Source organism: Pecten maximus, chromosome 2 (genome assembly GCF_902652985.1).
Source record: "Pecten maximus chromosome 2, xPecMax1.1, whole genome shotgun sequence".
NCBI lineage: Eukaryota > Metazoa > Mollusca > Bivalvia > Pectinida > Pectinidae > Pecten > Pecten maximus.
The window spans coordinates 12,689,265-12,695,264 of record NC_047016.1 but is presented as its reverse complement, the minus strand read 5'-3'; positions in this window follow the sequence as shown (position 1 = coordinate 12,695,264).

Sequence of the window (6,000 nt, the reverse complement as noted above, 5' to 3'; positions counted from 1 at the left end):
TACAGTAGATTGTTGATCTAATTATCATATACAATACAGTAAAATGTTGATCTAATTATCATACACTTGTATAGCGTTACGCCTTAGTGTATAATTATATCTCTAGCTTAATACCTTAGTATAGGAGTTTGAAAAACACATTTAATTATCTCCCGGCTTAATATGCTAAGGTTGAAGTTCAGAACACTGATTGTAATCTTTTTTTTTTGTCTATCATGCATTTCTGACCCAAAATTGTACACATTGGTGTTGAAATCGAAACAAAAATAATCTAAACAAAAACAAAAACACACACACGGTATGTTAGTTCCTGTCTACCGTACATTTCTGTTCACTATACCGGTCAGTGATCTACAGTCACAAAGTGGTAAGTTGAATCATACGACTGCACTGCTAAACAATGGCGATATAGGGGACACTTGTAATGACAACATACAGAATGATCAATGAGGTTACGATATTCACTTCATATGTCATATATCACAATGAAATATCAGACGGTGCTAATACGTCCCGAAATAATGACTTTATTATTGTTGTATTATTGGTAATGTTTTAACTAAAACCCGTGCAAATATACGCGTGGAACAATCTCTTGAATTTGGTGAATGGATATCAACATCTAACTGTTGATATGATAATTATACACAAATCGGTGCTAGAACGTATATCAAAGACGAGCTAGGAGTAGTTCAAGGACGAATTAAGTGTAGAACAATGAAAAGTTATGATGCACATCAAAGAAGTGTTCAGTGTATAGGACAAAGACGACTTACGAATTGTGCATAGACGAGTTTAAAAGTAGAACAAAGAGTTAAAAGAAATACAAAGGCAAGTTCAGAGTAACACAAAGACGAATGAGCTCAGGTTATTAATAGACAAGTTAAGCTTATCTTAAAGAAAAGTTGAAATAATAACAAAACGAGTTAAAAGTAACAAAGACATGTTGAAAGAGTAAGACACAAACGAGTTAAGTATTTAGCAAAGGCAAGTTACATAAATCACAAAGAAAAATTACATAAAACACAAAAAGAAGTTGCATAAAGCACACAGAAAAATTGTGTGAAGTACAAAGAAAAAATACATGGAGTACGAAAACAGTTACATAAAACACAAAGAAAAATTACATAAAAACAAAAACAAAAAAATTACATAAAACACAAAAAGACGTTTCATAAAGCACACAGAAAAGTTGTGTGAAGTGCAAATATTAATTACTTGAAGCAGAAAGAAAAGTTACATAAGCACAGAGAAAAGTTACGTGAATTACGAAGACGAGTTAATAGTAGAACAAAGACACGTTATACAAGGACGAGTCTAGACAAGAAGCAATATCAGGTTTAGATATAAAGACAAGAACGGGAGAAGAAATACACAACGTTTGTTTGCTGTCATTTGTTAAAACACAATTATAAAATGTATTGCCAGTCTAATAAGGATTAGATGTCAACTGAAACTTAGTGCAAGTATATCAATCACCGGTATAGGAGAAACATGTAGTGGTGACATTTTTAATATAACACACTGCTGGCGACACATTTACACGTGTTCAAAGGGACCCGGCAATGACACACGGATAAGTGCAGTATTTAAGGTCTTATGGAAAATTAACGATACAATTAAATGATGGTTCATGTCAGAAATAGCAGAGACAGACATAACTCAAGTTAGAAGTATGCTCCCTGACAAAGTACAAATGTCTTGGAGGTGAAAGACAGTTTCTGTGAAGTATTTAATAGCGAAAAGCCCCACGGAATGCTTCTCGAATCAATGTGTTATTTACCTATGGTAATCATGCCTTTTTTTTGTGTGTATGGGTATTGCAACGCAGAATCATGACTAAGAACACAGTATGATTGGAGATATTAGAATATTGTGCAATATAAGTTTAACACCGAAACATTTAACACCAAAATAATTGATTGAAGTTCTAACTGCTTGTAATTTTACTCAGATGCATTTCGTATCTACCAATCTGTACAAAATGACATTATAGAGAAACCTACAAATAATTACCACAATACATAGGAATTTGGTAAGGATGTAGGGCGGACCATTTCGAAACAACATGACATGACATGCATATTATTGGCAAACGGTAAATAGAGATTTTATTAAAATAAATCAATGTCAAATTAAGTGTTTCGTCATTCCCGGATCCGTCAGTGAGGCAGAGACAGTGTAACAGTGTGGGACATCAGAAGTGAGGGGAATTAAAGTGTGGTTAAACATACTATAAGATAGAAAAGTGGAAGGTCCCACCCCTTTAATTAATCAATAAGGTTAAGTGTAGATATATGTATATGATCTTACCTAAATCAGTCGTATATCTTCCGATCTGTGTAAACAAGATTCACTTCAATCAAGCGAATCCGTTCATAGCAATGATATGTACTTACCAAGCCTGCAAAGATAAACAAATTTAAGTAATGGTATGAACATAACCATCGAGTGTATCTTACGTGTGGTAGCAACGGTGAAGGGACACCGTTTTTTACAATATGATTTAAAAAAAAGTAATAAGGCAATAAAATGACAATTTACATAATAGCTAAAAAAATATAAACTGTAACCCAGTGTGCCTGCCTGGTAGTTATGGTCACCAGCATAAGGAGTCGTATTAGTACAAGCTTTCAGACAGTCTTACCAAATCAACCGAGTCAATCTGTAAACAATATGAAAATAAGGCTATATAAAGAAAATATCAGTCCTTTGACGTATATGGCTTTGTCTTTATTAGTAAGTCAAGTCTAAATACACGATACATGATATATCAATACTACCAAATCAGCACAAGGACAACATAACCACACTATCAAAATAAAATACACAATAGATATCATATTAATACTATAAAGTCAACACAGGGACAACATTACCACACTGTCAACACAGGAACAATAATACCACACTGTCAACACAGGGACAATATTACCACACTATCAACATAAAATACACAATAGATATCATATTAATACTATAAAGTCAACACAGGGACAACATTACCACACTGTCAACACAGGGACAATAATACCACACTGTCAACACAGGGACAATATTACCACACTATCAACATAAAATACACAATATATATAATAGTAATACTAAAAAGTCAACACAGGGACAACATTACCAAAAGGTCAACACAGGAACAATAATAATACACTGTCAACACAGGGAAAATAATACCACACTGTCAACCCAGGGACAATATTACCACACTGTCAACACAGGGACAATAATACTACACTGTCAACACAGGGACAATATTACCACACTATCAACATAAAGGGTGCAATAAGAGAAGATTGAATATGGCGCCAATAACTAAATAATTAAGAAACAACTTCTTATGGCGATCATTACATGATGGACACTTCTTTTTATATATGGAATTAACGCAAATTTTATGTTAAAAATTTCTATCAGACACTCGGCAATATACTCTTATTTGTTACAAGGCACATTGCAATAGGGTTGATTATTACAACATATAGAAACACTTATGTTTAAGTCATAACATATATATTAACAATTGAACTGTTGGTCAGGTAGAATGCTATGTGTGGATTGAAATAGGGGTTACTGTTATAACGTCCATACGGGAAACAAATGCCATAGAAAAACTCACAAGTCAGTAAAAAATCTCCATCCAAATGTTTATCAAAAGGCTACATTGGTATGCTACCTTTATTTATTGTATTCAATGAAACATGTAAGGACTCATCATTTTGGTGAATTTTTTAGAGCTACCCTCCTTTCACTTCTAAGGGATATTGCAAACTGGTGTAAGGAATTTGGTCTGAAATGCACTTAAAACACACAGCATGTTTATTCATGCCTCACAAGTGAGTATATATCCGGATAGTAGGTGCTACCAAACTTACCTGTGCAGAACACGTGCGATGGAGAGTACGTCCTCAGGGGCCACGCCACAGTGAATGAGGAGCTGCTACCTGACATTCATGCCGATAGTACATGACATTTGGGTTCGTTACAAAGAAGGTGTAAATGTCAAAGAGAATCTGTACCAACAGGTAGGTTTGATGCCAATGTAACATTATATGTTATACATTTTAATTTTATTTGTGATGTAATCATGATAATTCATAGGAAACGCGCTGAGCAGCTGGTAACAAGGATATGTTTACATTGTATATATTATTCAGATTTCACGTTTAGATACTTGATCGCATATATAAATATTTGCTATTTGAAACCATTGCACATTATTACATTGCTCCAAATTAAAGTATGTTATCATATAGGAAGATTTCTTCGTCACTTACACGTGTAAATATTCCTATCATAACGTAAATCATTTCGGAAATGTGTATTTGAAAACACCATCCTAATCCATATTCATGGTTGAAATCGCTCAGTTGAACTGTCATATTCTCAAAGGAGTTGCAAACACATCTGTTTAGATCTATATAATGGTTTAAAATTACTCGAAGGAACTTCTAAACAGATATTTTAATATCAACATGGAATAAGTATTTTTCATAATTCAGTTATTTTGTTTTGATTAGCAATAAAGCGTATTTTATGTATTTTAATGATTTATATGTGCATGCTGGAATGTAATGTTGTATATATATATATATATATATATATATCATAAAGATAGCTTATTGTGATAAATACCGCATATTGCTATTAATGTTGTAATGGCTATTTATTAATATAAGTAGAATTCTTCATGTCAGTGCCATTTTAGTGCGATATGTGTGCTGATTAATGTTATATAACAATGGAATTTAAAAAAAAACAACGTTCAAACCAAACACACTGGAAGAGCATCATGTATTTATTTCAAGCATTTGGAATACATCGATACTATGACTTTATATGAACAGAAGAATGGGATGATATTTTGGTGTAAGGCTTAAATTTTTACAATGCTATAAACTTGTAAGGGAAAGTTACAACAGTGGAATGAATGATTTTGTGATATAACACAAATATTTCGGCAATAGTGTGGCCAGTTTGATCAGTAAAAAAGAATATTTAGATCGGAAGAAAATGACAAAAATAACACTACAGCCAACAGGATACAATAAAGTGATGGCACCTGTTTGTTGGTATCTCGATATTTGTGATGGCGTGCCAGGGCTACTGTGGTAAACAAGAGCAGTAAGTTGTTTTAATATAATCATACTTCACAATTACTTTTCTGAATATATAACAAAATGACACTTATGTAGAATAGATGCTTCATTGAGATACCTAATGTTGCCTACGAATGGGTATTATCAGCAGTAGATTCATGTCTAATGGTACTTAGGAACAACTGGTACACAAATTCTTTAGGAATAATTTAAACGCAGGGCAACTTACAGAGATCTATATCTCTATACTCCATATATATCTATACCCCTATATCTCTATACTCCATATATATTTATACCCCTATATATCTATACCCCTATATCTCTATACCCCTATATCCCTATACCCCTATATATCTATACTACTATATCTCTATACCCCTATATATCTATACTACTATATCTCTATACCCCTATATATCTATACCCCTATATCTCTATACCCCTATATCTCTATACCCCTATATATCTATACCCCTATATCCCTATACCCCTATATATCTATACTACTATATCTCTATACCCCTATATATCTATACTACTATATCTCTATACCCCTATATATCTATACTACTATATATCTATACCCCTATATATCTATACTACTATATCTCTATACCCCTATATATCTATACTACTATATCTCTATACCCCTATATATCTATACCCCTATATATCTATACCCCTATATATCTATACTACTATATCTCTATACCCCTATATATCTATACTACTATATGTCGATACTCCTATATATTTATACCCCTATATATCTATACTACTATATCTCTATACCCCTATATATCTATACCCCTATATATCTATACTACTATATCTCTATACCCCTATATCTCTATACCCCTATATGTCGATACTCCTATATCTATAC